The 15629-nt window shown below is 38.0% G+C and overlaps 1 protein-coding gene across 10 annotated transcripts in view; it reads right to left on the bottom strand.

Annotated features, from left to right (window-relative positions):
* The window catches only part of LOC140518610 (teneurin-2), a 678931-nt gene that overhangs the window by 268136 nt on the left and 395166 nt on the right, over window positions 1-15629 (bottom strand). The window lies entirely within an intron of this gene.

Raw genomic sequence — 15629 nt, 5'->3', positions numbered from 1 at the left:
AAAATAACACCTTTAAAAATATACTAACCCAAATGGCAAAAGAGGTCCAAAAAACCAACGATGAGAAGAATGCTTTAAAAAGCAGAATTGGTTCCCCAATTGATAAATGGTCAAAGGATATGAACAGGCAATTTTTGGAAGAAGAAATTAAAGATATCTATAATCATATGAAAAAATGCTCTAAAACACTGTTGATTCGAGAGATGCAAATCAAAACAACTCTGAGGTACCATATCACACCTATAAGATTGGCAAACATGACAGAACAAGAAAATGATAAATGCTGGAGAGGATGTGGGAGAGTTGGAACACTAATTCATTGTTGGTGGTGCTGCGAGCGCATCCAACCATTCTGGAGAGCAATTTGGAACTATGCCCAAAGGGCTACAAAAATGTGCATACCCTTTGACCCAGCAATATCGCTACTAGGACTGTATCCCCAAGAGATCATAAAAATGGGAAAGGGTCCCACATGTACAAAAATATTTATAGCAGCACTCTTTGTAGTTGCCAAAAACTGGAAGTCAAGGGGATGTCTATCAATTGGGGAATGGCTGAATAAATTATGGTATATGAATGTAATGGAGTACTATTGTGCCATAAGAAATGATGAACAAGAAGACTTCAGAGAGGCCTGGAAGGACTTATATGACCTGATGCTGAGTGAAAGGAGCAGAACCAGGAGAACTTTGTGCACAGCAACGACCACAGTGTGCGAGAGTTTTTTCTGGTAGACTTGGAATTTTGTAATAACGCAAGAACTTCTTAAAAAAAAAAAATCCCAATGATGGTTCTCTAAGGCAAAATGCCTTCCACACTCAGAGAAAGAAATATGGAAGTCATTCGCAGAATGTAGCAGATCATGTTTGTGTATGTGTATGTTTCTGTGTATCATGTTTTGATTTGTTATATGATTTCTTCCATTTATTTTAGTCCGACTACATAGCATGACTATAGTGAAAATGTACTCAATAGGAAAGTATATGTAGAATCTATACAGAACTGTATGCAGTCATGGGGAGGGAGGGGGGCAGTGGGAGGTAGGTGTGGGGGGGATAAAAGCTCAATTGTATGGCAGTGATTGTTAAACATTAAAAAATAATTTAAAAAAAAAAGCAGAATTGGCCAAATGGAAAAGGAGGTTCAAAAGCTCATTGAAGAAAATAATTCTTTAAAAATTAGAATGGAGCAGATAGAAGCTAATAACTTTATGAGAAATCAAGAAATTATAAAACAAAACCAAAAGAATGAAGAAAAAACAGAGGACAATGTAAAATATCTCATTGAAAAAACAACTGACCTGGAAAATAGATCTAGGAGAGATAAGTTAAAAATTATTGGTCTACCTGAAAACCATGATCAAAAAAAGAGCCTAGATATCATCTTCCAAGAAATTATCAAGGAAAACTGTCCTGATATTCTAGACCCAGAGAGTAAAATAGAAATGGAAAGAATTCATTGATCACCTCCTGAAAGAGAGCCCAAAAAGAATACTCCTAGCAATATTGTGACCACATTCTATAGTTCCCAGGTCAAGAAGAAAACATTATAAGCAGCCAGAAAGAAACAATTCTAGTATTGTGGAAATACAATCAGGATAACATGGGATTTAGCAGCTTCTACACTAAGGGATCGAAGGGCTTGGAATATGATATTCCAGAGGTCAAAGGAGATAGGATTAAAACCAAGAATCACGTATGCAGCAAAACTGAGTATGATACTTCAGGGGGAAAAATGGAATTTCAATGAAATAGAGGATTTCCAAGCATTCTTGTTGAAAAGACCAGAGGTGAATAGAAGATCTGACTTTCAAATACAAGAATCAAGAGAAACATAAAAAGGTAAACAGGAAAGAGAAGCCTTAAGAAACTTATTAAAGTTGAACTGTTTACATTTCTACATGGAAAGATGTTATTTGTAACTCATGCGACCTTTTTCAGTATTAGGGTGGTTAGAGGGAATATATATATATATATATAAAAATATAGATATGTAGGTGTGTATGGGTATGTATGTATGTGTATATTATATATGTGTAGGTATGTATATGTACATGGGTATATGTGTGTGTATATATATATGTATGTATACATACACACACACAGAGGGCACAGGGTGAGCTGAATATGAAGGGAGAATACCTAAAAAATAAAATTTACTGTTGAATGGAATGCACTAGGAGTAAGAGAAAGGGAGAGGTAGAATGTAGTAAATCATCTCACATAAAAGAGGGAAGAAAGAGCTTTTACAATGGAGGGGAAAAGGGGTAAGGTGAAAGAAAATAAGTGAGCCTTACTCTCACTCGATTTGGCTTAAGGAGGGAATAACACACACTCAACTGGATATGGAAATCTATTTTACCTTGCAGGAAGGCAAGGGGGAAGGGGATAGGAGAGGGAACATAATAGAAGGGACAGCAAATTGGGAAAAGGGATAATCAGAAGCAAACACTATTGTGAGAGGACAGGTCAAGGGAGAGAATGGAATAAATGAAGGGCAGGATAGGACAGAGGGAAATGTGGTTACTCTTTTGCAACATAAATATTATGGAAGTGCATTGCATTGTTACACATGCATGATCTATATTGAATTGCTTGTTTTCTCAGTGAGGGTGGATGGGGAGGGAGGGAGAGAATATCGAACTCAAAGCTTTAAGAATGAATGTTAAAAATTACTTTAACATGCAACTGGAAATTAAGCTATCAGGCAATGGAGTATTGAAATCTATTTTGCCCTACAGGAAAGTAGAAGGGAAGGGGGATGGAAGAAGGGTGGGTAATAGAAGGGAGGACAGACTGGAAGAAGGGGTGGATGGGGTGCATGTTGTCTTGGAGTGGGAGGTGGGGAAAGATAAGGAGAAAATTTTAAATTCAAATTCTTGTGGAAGTGAATGTTAAGAGCTGAAAAATAAGTAAATTATATATTTAAAAAAAAGCATCAGAAAAAGTAATTAAGCCTTAGTCTGTCTGAAGCTTTTAGGTATGATCTTTGAGTTCTCCACAAAAGGGAATTCATTTCTCAGTGGGTTTTCAAGTCATTGCTGCTGATGTTCTCTCATGATAGCTATACCAACAGGACCGTTGTACTTGTCATTTCTCTTGGGGACTCAGAGCCCTTTACTAAGTTACCTCAGAGATTCTCATAATATTCTTGTAAAGAAGACAGAGGTAGGTGGGTAGTGATAAGTCATTTCCCAGATGAAAAAAAAAGCAAACAGAAGCAGTAAGAGATTAGATGACTTGAATGACTCAAAACATTCCCAGCATAACTGAGAATAAAAAGAAAGACAAGAGTTGTATCCATTAGAAAATACTGAGTCAGTTTTTCCCTGGTAACTAAGTCACTCTCATATTAACTCAGGCATGTAGACATGATATTAATGCCTCTGGGATATCAGGGTACTACTTGGTATATTAGTCTATCCTGGAAACACACACACACACGCACATGCACACACACAATTCCCCTCTTAATAATGCCTCTGAGTGGCTAAAATCAGGGACTGAAACAAAAATGAGAGCTCTTGGCTAAAGCCTATTAAAGATATCAGGCCAATGAAAGAGGTCAGCCAGAGAGAACACAGCATTTTAAGTAAATTGCCCAGCTCTTCCTGTGATGTGTAATCTAAGGCTTGGCTTTCAAATCTTTCCCTTTTCCAGGCTTAAGCAAATAGAGACAGATTTTTTCCCCTAGGGGAAGAAGAGACAAAAACAAAGGCATTTTGATTATGACTAAAACCAAGGTCCCCACTGTGCACCTTTTATTTTAACCAACCTTGATGATGTTTTACACAGACTTTATTTTAATGTCTCTACTAATGCACTAGTCAAAACTGAGGGTCAAATCCAGAAGAGGACTATAAGGTTATTTTTATCCCTGAATTTCTCCTTGTCATTTAATCTAAATTCTGTTTAACTCTTCCCAGATAGAGAGAGAAGTATGCATGGCACATTTTGAAAAGAATAATCACAAGCAAATAGAGAAGTAGAATGGATGGAGAATCTGCCTTGGAGTTAGTCAGTACTGATGGAATGGGATGTGAGCATGGCTACACTTTTAACTTTGTGACCTTAGGCAATTCTGTAAGACTCAGAATACAATGCATACTGTGGAAGGAAGATTAAGTGTGGAATCAAAGGACCTGGGTTTGAAACCTAGCTCTGCCACTTGACTATATGTGTGACTTTGGGCAAGTCACTCAACTTTCCTGGGTTTCACATCACTCACTAAAAAAAGAGGAGGGCTTATTTTAAATAACCCCTAAGGTCTCTTCTGGTTCGAAATCTGTGATCTTATAAGTTGCAGTAGAACTGACAACCTGCATGAAAGAAGGAAATATCAATAATGAGAAGTTTTCTATAGTGGATAAAAACCAAATCAAAGCAAACACATACAGGGGTGTCACATATAGAATCACCTATAATAAAAACCTTATAATAATATTGTAATAATGGCATTTAGATTAAAATTCTGGTTGAATACAAATGTATACATATTGTTTTCACTAGTGGAATGAGCATGATGCCAACTGAGTAATCTAAAACAACATAGGACCCCTAAATTTGATATCAGGGAATTGAACAATTTCAGCTAACTAATTCTCCTTTCTAACTGGATCTATTTCAACCCTTGTATAACCCTCATTTATGGTTCATTATGCTGTTGAATGATAATTGTAATAAGGTTTCCATAACAAAGATGATAAATGTGTCCCAGAGAGCGATATTAACATACATCATAGAGTTCATGGTTTGCCCAGCATGGTCTTATTTTTAAAAAATTCTCAGAAGAGTTTCAACCTTTTAAAGGCAAAATGGCTTCTTCAGCCCCACCCAGATGATCTCACATCTAAATGATCTGAGTTAGTTTTCCCATCATGGGCTCTCATAAAGAGCACTGGTTAGTACGACAGTTAATGAACATGCTTTAATTAGAAAATGTGGATTCCCAGCACTTTTGCAAGAAGGAGATGATGGTTTCAGACAGACATCAGGAGACTAATAAAAGTTAAGATGCATTAAGCAGCAACAGTGAACCCAAAGGTAAATTAGTGGGATATTTGAAGAAGTAAACCAGAGACCAAGACACCAGTTAGCAATGTTAGCTGTTGATGTTCAAGGAGCCTTCTTCTCCCCTTCATGCTAGGAGGGCATTAGTTGTACACTGTCCCAGAGACCCAGATGTGTCTCATCACCCTGTTTCTGGCAATTCTTCCCTCTAGTGAGGACTGTGTATGCATGACTAGAAGAAGATATTGCTGCAACCAGGCAACAGTCTGTTCATTGGCTCTACTGAAAAACGGGAAAGATTTGTCAGCCTAGCTGCATCTTCCCACCTTCTCTCAAGTTCCCCCTAAACGCAGCAGCTAAATAAGATCAACCTCTTTGCTGTACCTCAGGAAGGTTCCCTATAGCTACTACCTTAGGTTGAGTCCTATAGGAATCTTAAGCTAAATAAAGTAAAGAAAGGTATTCCCATGCTCATATAAGGGCATTTCAAAAAGGTCTAATAGCTCCTTATGTACCCATAAAATATGGTCCAACGTAGGGTAGAGAGAAATGGGCTTGATGAAAACATGAAAAGATATTCCCAATAGTCATGGACTTTAGGTTTATGTAGACTACTCAAAGAGTTTGTCTTTGAGACAACGTAAGCTTCCTGAGGTAAGGGACTTCCCTTTTGTCTCTGTATTTCCAATGCCTCATTCAGTGCTTAGCATAAAGGCATTTAATAATTATCTGTTGAATTGGGTTAAACAGTTTTCTTATCAGTAAAATGAGGGGATTAGATGGCCTGTGAAGCCCCAATCCATGCTAAATCCATGCCCTTGTGTTATTAAAAAATGTTTGTCTTTACTGCATCACTGTTGTTGTAAAATGTGACTGCCGCATATTCTGTTTATACTTGGCAATTTAAACTGGACAATGGAAAGTGTCATTAATTGTTCCTTTAAAAAAATAAGGACCACAAAGTTGAAATGTTCATGGGAGAACTCAGTGGGATTTATTATTTCCCAAAACAGTTATTCTGAGTAATGACTGATACTAAAAAATAATGATAATCATGGAAAGAATTCTTCTAACATACAATTTTGAGGGTGTGATCATTTTCCTTCAGAACTGTCCTGACCTTTAAAAATTATTATTCTGAAGCATCTGCTCACATAATATTCCCAATTCTCTGCCCTCCCCTCCTAGAAACCCCTAAGAACTACTTTCTCAAAAATTCTGAACACTAACAATGCTTTAGGAGTCAGACTGGTGGGTTTTAAAACCAATGCATCTCCAAGAATTTGAGATCCTGCTCACAAGGGCATGGGACACAGAGACTAATAAATCAAAGAAATTTTCAAAGCAACTACATACCCTACTTACCCTGCCCTGGAGAACTATGAACACCTTATCTAGTTTCTGTAAAAAAAAAGAAAGAAAGAAAGAAAGAAAGAAAGAAAGAAAGAAAGAAAGAAAGAAAGAAAGAAAGAAAGAAAGAAAGAAAGAAAGAAAAGAAAAGGATCTTCGAAGCCAGAATTAGAAAGAAAAAGGAAAAAAAAAACCTACCAGCTCATCAAATCTATCCCTGTCTGAGCCAGATAAAATATCCTCAGGGATGACTTAAGAGAATGCCCCAAGGGAATAACATTTGATATTAGCAGAAAGAGTAAAAGAGCCAGCCACAGACTGAAATTTTCAGCTCTTTTCAACTGTGAATTTAACCTGTCTTCACATTTGCATAAGCTTGGGGGCAGAAGTACATATATGCAACTAAAGACCGCTAGGTGGCCACCATTGGTAACTCTGTCTCCGTAGTTCAGGCTGAAAGGAGCCACGGTGCTTCATTTCAAAGACATCCTTCTAGCCAGAGGCTTTCTTGAAGTACCTTGCAAGAAAGAAGCCCAAGTCCCCAAAGCCTTGATAAAATTGCCAGGTTTTTAATTTTTCATTGGGAGCCAACTGCCAAAAAGAGGTGATTCTCCTGCAATTCCTCCATGTGGACCTTCCATTCTCATTCCATTCAAATGAAAACGGAAATAATCTATATAAGGCAAACTATTTGTTTTGCTTTAGTGCAACTCATAATCCATGCATGTGCTTTTATAATTTATTTTCCCATTAAGAGATCTGAGTGTGTTTAACACTTACAGCCCCCAAGTTGCAATGCAAAAGTATGGCACTGAACTGGTCCCCTTCATTCTTGACAACTAACCAAAAATATACTAATATTCTATGTGTCAAAGATGACCTGAAACACTTGGCATTGGCACTGATCCTAAGCTTTTCTTCTCATCTGCACTATCCCTCTCTCCACTCAGCCTACTATTCCCAAACTCACCCTTCTATTGTCTCAACAAAGAGGAAAGACAGAGGCCCTGGTGTTTCCGATGGCCAGTGTGTCTATTGAGCAGCTTTGATATTGAGATTAATAAGCTGCCAACTTTCAAGGAAGACTAGGAAAACTGCAAAATTAAAGTGCATTGCAACGTGAAACTCTGGTGACCAGGCAGGATCACGGTGTCAGCAAAGCAAGGTAAAGCTATAAAATAAGGCTGAGCTTGAAAAGATAACCAAAAGGTCTCATTAATTTCCATGTTGCCCCTGATGAGGATTTAGAGGTGGCGTAATGTTCTGAAAAAACGAAGGGGAAGGGAGAACCTGGCCCGTTAATTTGAAAAATTATCTAACGGATTTGGTCGTATTGGTATAAAATCTACTGAAGCTTCACTGGAAATCAACAAATGAAAAAGAAAAGTAAGTAATATGAACCAAACTGGTTACCTTGGTTTAATATTCTCAAGATCAAGCTTGTCATTGATTCTGTCAGAAAATTAATCCTTAGGTAGAAAAATCAATTGGCGAACATGTTTGGAATAGTCTTAGAGCACAGCACAGTGAGGATGTTCTCCACAGTCATGTGGCCTTGCTGTGAAAACTTATTTACTGAATGCATTGCCTCTGAACTACTGCCTAATGGGTACTCTCTACCACTGAAGAACTCAGAAAGTGAACTGACCTGCTACCACTTCGTTTTAATAATGGTGCAGAAGTATGTTTTCTGAAATTCTGTAGTCAAACGCAGATCTATAATAACAGAGGGGATTGGATTAGATGACTTTTGAGGTTCCTTTGTGTGCTAGATCTACGCTCTAATTTTTAAAAATAACTTTTTTATTGTACTATTGATGTGTGAAATATATAATATATGAGAGCCAAGTTACTTGGCTCTGTCATATATACTATATTTATATAATACTATATGTGATATAATAAATGTAATATAACAATATACAACATGACATGATAGAACATTATTATTTGTCATATATGTGTATGTACATATATACTACATATATCTGTAACTGCCAGGTTATCAGCCTACTTTCCTTACAAATGTTTGCCATATGAATGAATGAAGATTAACTAGTCATTAGCCTAAGAAGAGGAGTCCCTGTGGCACAGTGATACAACACTGGACTTGTACAAATTACCAGCATTGGACTCTTATCAAGCCACTTATCTTCTCTCTGTCTCAGTTTCCTAACTGATACAATGGGGCTAGTAAGAACTATAGGGTTATTGTGAGAATCAAGTAAAATAATGTAGATAAAAACGTGCTTTACAAACCTTAAAGTGCTACAAGAATGACAGTAATTATTATTAGTAGTAGCAGTACAGCAATAGGCAATCTCAACCTCCATTGTTACACCAGTTGGCTTCTACTTTTGATGAATCAAACTCATGTTGAAAAGAAATGTCTACAAATCATGCAGCTGAAAAGAATACCTCTTAGTTCTACTGCGCCAATTTATTCCTATAGCTCAAACACCTTCTGTACAATATTATGTAGGGAACTAAAATCTTATTTAAATGAACCAACACATATTCCACCATATTTCCCTGCTTTGTCAGGGATGACAAATACCAAAGATTTCCTTTACAAACAACCAAATTGGGCCTTTACTTAATACAAGCCTGGAAACCAGCACCTAGACAGTTTTTCCTCCCAGATATTACTGGCAGTGCCATGACATCACCCTTTATGAAGGTTTGCCAATTTTTGCTATCCACTTTCAGCCCTGAGATAGACTTTTCTATGAATATCTGATTCTCATTAGATTTACCAAAGTTTTGACAGTGCTATTTCAAAATGTAGGATTATAGAGTTCTCTAGTGAATGCCATGGAATAAATTGTTTTGATTATGACAATTATTAAAGGGTCATCTTTGAGTTGGTTTCATACTGAACTAACTTTGGACCTGAAGAAACATGGAAGGAACCTCATTACAAGAGTCTCATCTATATGCAGAACTATAACTAAAGTGTGTGGGTGAGGGTGGGGATGGCAAACTGAGCTTGGCCTCAAGGTGCTGAAATTTAGAGGGTGCTGACAGCATTGGCAGTTCCCTTCAGGAGTCAGAAGCAACCTATTTTAATGCCTGGTTTGGGAGAATAATTAATTAAAGTTAGAAACTACAAGTTGGAACAAGAGCTTCCTCCACGTAATACTTATGTCCCAGGTGGGCTCTTCACTATATCTCCCTAATCCCTCCTGTAGCAGCTATCTTCATAGCAACAACCTTGCGGCCAAAGCCAATATCCCAAGAACTTCAGTGGCTGATATTTTGGGGCCTCTACCCCAATAGGACTTTATCTTCTAAAATATGACTTCTTACCCTACGGCCTTTTTCTGTTCTTCTGCAGGCCGCTCCCCAGCAACTGAATTTGTCTTTAAAAAATCTACTGGGAACTCCTTTCATGTTGTTTCCTAGTCATGTTTTATGGTGACAGGCCTGTGCATCATACTGGTTATGTTTCTCCATCTATAAAATGTGGCAGTTAGGGGGTACAGTGGAGAGTGCCAGACTCAGACTCAGGAAGACTCAGTTCAAATCTGGTCTCGGATACTTACGAGCTGTGTGAGCCTGGGCAAGTCACTTAACCCTGTCTGCCTCTGCTTCTTCATCCATAAAATGAGCTAGAAAAGGAAACAGCAAACCACTCTAGCATCTTTGCCAAGAAGACCGCAAATGGGGTCACAAAGAGTCAGACATGACTGAAAAACAACAATTTAAAGTAGTAGTTTGTCCTCTGTTCTTGAAGATACTTCACAAAAGGATATTGACTGCAGGGAAAAGTTGAGTCCTTCTTAGCCCAAATACTAATTTCAGAGAAAAATTCAGAGGGAGAGGCTCACTTGAGCAAGAAGAAAATCAATGTGGTATAGCCAAGAAAAAAATTGTTGAATTTGGAATCAAAGCACCTGGGTTCAAATCATGGTCTCTTACTATATGTGTATATATATATATATATATATATATATATATATATATATATATATATATATATATATATATATATATATATATAACTTTGGACAAGTTGTTTCTGTCTGGGATTCAATTTCCTCCAATGTAAAATGAAGATATTGACATATATGTCTTCTGAGAGACCTCCCAACTCCAAGTCTCTGCCCCTAAGAAATATGGAAGTGACGCTTTTGTAAGAAAGAAAGGTTTTGCTTCATGATATGGGCTACCCAGATAACTTTAAAAAGGAAGGTCAATTTCTAGAGACTCCTCAAAACAAAGGTCAATAATAGCATTCTTAATCCTCAATAGAGTAATGAGTGGGCAACATAATAAGGGAAAACATAAAAGTAGTGTTTTGGTTTTTTTGTTTTTTTAAATGGGAATATTTGTGAAGGAAATTTTGCTTGTTAGATAAGAAAACATAGCACAGTGTTTAAACTTAAATTCTATTTTCTTTCCTTGTATCTTCATTTTATACTGATTTGTTATTTGGTTGTTTGCCTTTTGTGAAAATAAGTGAGCTGGTTGGGCTATAAAACATTACAAACAAGGGATCATGAAGGAGAAGGGGGACAAAAGGTATGAAGCAAACAAAGGATAATTGACAAATAGCCCATGTGCTCTACCATTATACTCATGCTGTCAAAAAAAAGGAAAGGAAAGGAGGCTCCCAGCATGTTGTGTGGATTCCCCCCTCCTGTGGCAAAGTAATGTCTAGACACGGGCAAGAGTCACACACAAGGACAGGCATAGGATGGGTTATTCTCTGTACTGGTGAAGGGAACGCCCACATCAATGAGGCCCCAGAGCCACTGGAGAGTATTAGAAAATGATAAATAATAATGGGATGGCACTAATTTTCTTAGCACCCAGTCCAATCTGTACTGCTTTGCTCTGTTTCCTACCTTAACTAGCAGCATAGACTTTAACTAAGATTTGCAGCTAATGGGAAAGGAGGATAAATTCTAGAGAAAACTCAGTAGGTTTCTTGAAAATTGTTCAAACCTCCAGTCAATCAAGCAAACAAAGAAGTTGATATTAAGTGACTACTATGTGCTAGGGTCAGGGGTGGGGAACTTGCAGCCTCGAGGCCATATGTAACCCTTTGGGTCCTCAAGTGTAAAACTTTGATTGAATCCAAACTTCTCAGAACAAATCAACCTGCAGCTTTGAGATCCACATTCTTTGGGGATCTGTTCTGTGAAGTTTGGATTCAGTCAAAGGGTTGAACTTGAGGACCAAGAGGGCCATATGTGGCCTTGAGGCTGCAGGTTCCCCACCCCTGCTAGGTTCTTGGGATACAAAGGCAAAAGTGAAGCTGTCTTTTCTCTCGAGGAATTTGTATTCTAATGGGAGAGAGGGTGCTAAGAGATAGGAAAATAAGGAAAGGTCTTATGGAGATGGTGATGTTTAAGCTGAGTCTTGAAGGGAAAGTCAAATTCTCAGAGGTGACAGAGAGCATTTAAAGCAGAGACTGCCAATGAGAAAGCACAGAGACTAAAGGTGGTATGACATGACTGAGAAACCTGAAGGAAGGCAGTACAGCAGGGCCAGAGAGCTTGTAAATGGAAGTACTGTGCAAGAAGATGGAAAGAGGTAGGAGGGGGCCAGGTGTTAAAGAGCTTTAGGTACCCAATGGGGGAGTTTATATTTGATCCTAGAGGTAATTAGAGGCCATGGGAGTTTACTGAATAAATGCTGACATGGTCAGACCTGTAATTTAGGGAAATTACTTTGGCAGCTGTGTGTGGAGGGTGGATGAGAGTAGAGAGAGACTTGAGGAAGGCAGAGCAGTAGGAGGCATACCTAGGAAGTCAAGGATAGAGAAGTGATAAGGGGTCTGAACTAGGGTACTGGTTATGTCAGTTGAGGAGGGGTAGATCTGAGAGCTATTGTGGAGACAGAAGTGACAAGATACTGGCAGTTGCTTGGCTACTGTGGGTGAGTGAGAGGAATTAAAGGATGACATCAGGTTGTGGACATTGGTTAGTAGAATGATGGTGGTGCTGTTGACAGAAACAGGTTAGATAGAAAGAAGAATGAGTTTTTGGAGAAAGATATTGAGCTCTGTTTTGGATGTGTTGAATTTGAGATACCTAGGGCATCACCTAGTTCAAAATATCCAGTGGTAGTTGGTGATAAGGGACTAGATCTCAGAAGACACAGTGGTTGAATTAAGAGATGTGGAAGTTATCAAGATTATAATTGAACTCATGGGAATTACTAAGGTAACCAAGTGATTATGTACATAGTGAAAAGATAGGAGAGGGCAGGGCAGAGCCTTGGGGGTATACTCAAAGTTAGAGGGGTACAACATGGATGATAATACAGCAAAGGAGACTGAGATGAAGCAGTCATACAGGTAAGAGCAGAAAGGAGAAACTATGCAGGAGGAAAGGTGGCCACCCATATCGAGGCTTCAAAAAGGTCAAAAAAGATTAGGACTGAGAAAAAACTCTATAGAGATGGGGACCTCATAAGGCAAATGAAGGGGAAAAGATACTTTCCATTAGCCTAAATGCAAACATGTTAGACTTGGCTTAGAGCTTCTGGAAATAGTATACAGTTTGTTCATCATCCCAGATAGTTCTGAGATCTTCTATTATGCTGAAATAACCAGGCTAATTTTTGGTGGTAAGGATTCTTATAAATTTCAATTGAACCTTCAGAACCAGTAGTGAAATAGTTACAATCATCAGTCTCCAAGATCATCTATCTAGTCTCAGAATGGTCTTATTTGGTATGACAAGTAATAGTGACAAGTCCATTAATAATGAACAATCACCCAATACGATGATAAGCTCTGGTCATTATACCATCTTTCTCTGTCTCTGTCTGTTTCTCTCTGCCCACTTACTAGGAAGGTTGCAGACAAAAAAAGAGGAAAATCCTATTGCTTATTTTCAGGATCAACTTATACAAAAGACAGAAAAAAATGCTGCTTTATAGTGGAAGTCTTTGTCCTAAGGGAAGGGATATTATGAATACTAGTTTATCTGAAGGTCTGTGCTGTGCCTATAACATTCAGGGAGGCAGCTAGGTGGTGCAATGGACAAAGCACCAGTGCAAGAGTCAGGAAGACCTGACTTCAAATCTCACCTCAGATATTGATATTCACTAGTTGTGTGACCTTGGACAAGTCACTTAACCCCAAATGCCTCATCCTGGGTCATCTCCAGTCATCCTGATGAATATCTGGTCACTGGATTCAGATGGCTCTGGAGGACAAGTGAGGCTGGTGACCTGCACAGCCCTCCCTCACTCAAAATAAAGTCAAGTGCAAGTCATGTCATTATTTCTCTGATGGCATGGTCTTCTTTGGCAACAAAGGACGAACACACAACATTTAGGACAATAAAGGTGAGGGTAAGAGGGAGTTGGGGATTATTCATCTAACAAGAATTTCACCAGCATTCTTTGTTTATGAACCAACTGAACCAGAGTGAAATGGTCAAAATGGGGTATAGTGGAAAGAGTAGAGGCTCTGACATCAGAGGAGCTGGGTTCAAATCCTTCCTCTGTTCTTTACTGCCTATGCGACCTTAGACAGATCACTTAAACTTGCTGGTCTTTAATTTACTCATTTGTAAAATGAGAGGGATGGACAAAATGGTCTCTGAGCTCCCTTCTAGCTCCATATTCCTATGCCTATAATTCTACATCCAATAACTTCTACATTTTCAGGTCACCAACTTCATGCATTCCAGTTCCCTACCTAGTTTTTGCCTTCTCCAGTAATTATTTTTTTGGGTCCGCAGTAATTACTTTCTAAATGACAGGCTTGCATTCTAAGCCTTATCCTTAAAAACACAACATCCTTTGGCCAGCCACCTATGCCAACCTATGAGAATATGTAATGAAAAGGAAATAAATTCAGGGTGTAAAACCATTATCAACTACAAAACCCAAAGATTTCACAAACAAGTTGGTGGATCAAAATACAACAGGAAAAGTATTCTGGTTTCCAGCTTAATGGTTAGTGGTCTCTGGTTAAGGAGTAGATTAGTAGAGGAGTGGGTTATTTTTCAATGCAGGGGTATGTGTGGGGGAGGAAACAATGTAAAATAACGTATATATATACATACAACTTTTAGAAAGTACTTTTGTTCTTTTGTACTTTTAGAAAGTTTTTTTGTATTTTGACAACTCAGATTGTAGGTATTATGGAAATTTTCTGTTCCTGACAGTTAAAAATAAATCTATTAATGTCTAGGACATCTACTTTGTGCAAAATACACTAAATAGTATACATATTGTACGTAATACCTTGCAGATAGGTACTTAATAAATGTTTACTGAACTGAATTGGCTTCTTGCTTCATATTCTGAGATAAATAATATACCTGAGAAGGAAAGGTATGTCAAAGTGCTAGCAGAATTAAAGCCCATGTCAGCAATGAAAACAGAAAGCATAAAACTCATTTACATGATACCTATACAACAACTGACATTTTCAAGCAAAGTTTTAAAGTTTTAAATTGTACAAAGGTTTTTTGAGGACTCTGTACTTCTCTTGCTTCCTAGTACTTCAGGACAAATAAACGCTGGGAGTAGGGCCAGCAAAACCTTCTAAAGCCTAAAAGGATGGGGTGAGAAGGAACCAAAGATGTTTCAACATCTGTGCTACCACCGATGGACCTAATTCAGACCATTCAGCACACTCATAGCTCTGGACAACTTGACGCGGAGGCTGAAAGTGAATACGCAATGAAAAGATCCAAACAACCCAAAAAGCATATTTTAGAAACTCTTTCCTCTCAACCTAATTGCACCTTTTCTTCCTGTTTGTTTTTATACATTATTGTTTGCCCCATAGGCATCAAGCTGTTAGTGTGTACAGGAGGGATTAAAGTGAAACTGCATGTTGGATGAAATATAAATTAAAATTATTCTTCTGTCAGTCTCAAATCAAGGATTGTTTCTCAAGGTCTCCCCAAACACTTAATTTCAAATGAGTCTTCATTTATTACTTCACAAAAGGCCAAATGCATAATTTATCAGTAGCTCTCAGTCAATATACCCTTATAAGCAAGTTTCCCATGAGCCTTTGAGTAAAAATATGTTATGCTAATTCTATTAGTTAGGTACACAAGAGCTGTCTAGAAGAGTAAACAAGCATTAAAAGGAGACACATGTGAACAAAGAAATATCTATCCACCCATCATCCAGGGTCAAATTAGTAAGGGGAAAAGTTAGTGTCAGGAGACAAGCTTGGTAGCACATCTTTATTCAAAGATTACACATTGACAGAACCTCCCCTTATCCTTCTGAGTTCTTTGTACATGTATGTGAGTGTGAGGGTGCTGGTTGTGATGAATAGATAGG

The sequence above is a fragment of the Notamacropus eugenii genome, chromosome 1, assembly GCF_028372415.1.
Source record: "Notamacropus eugenii isolate mMacEug1 chromosome 1, mMacEug1.pri_v2, whole genome shotgun sequence".
Taxonomy (NCBI): domain Eukaryota; kingdom Metazoa; phylum Chordata; class Mammalia; order Diprotodontia; family Macropodidae; genus Notamacropus; species Notamacropus eugenii.
Note: the sequence above shows the minus strand (reverse complement) of the source record. Positions and strands in the feature narration are given on the sequence as shown.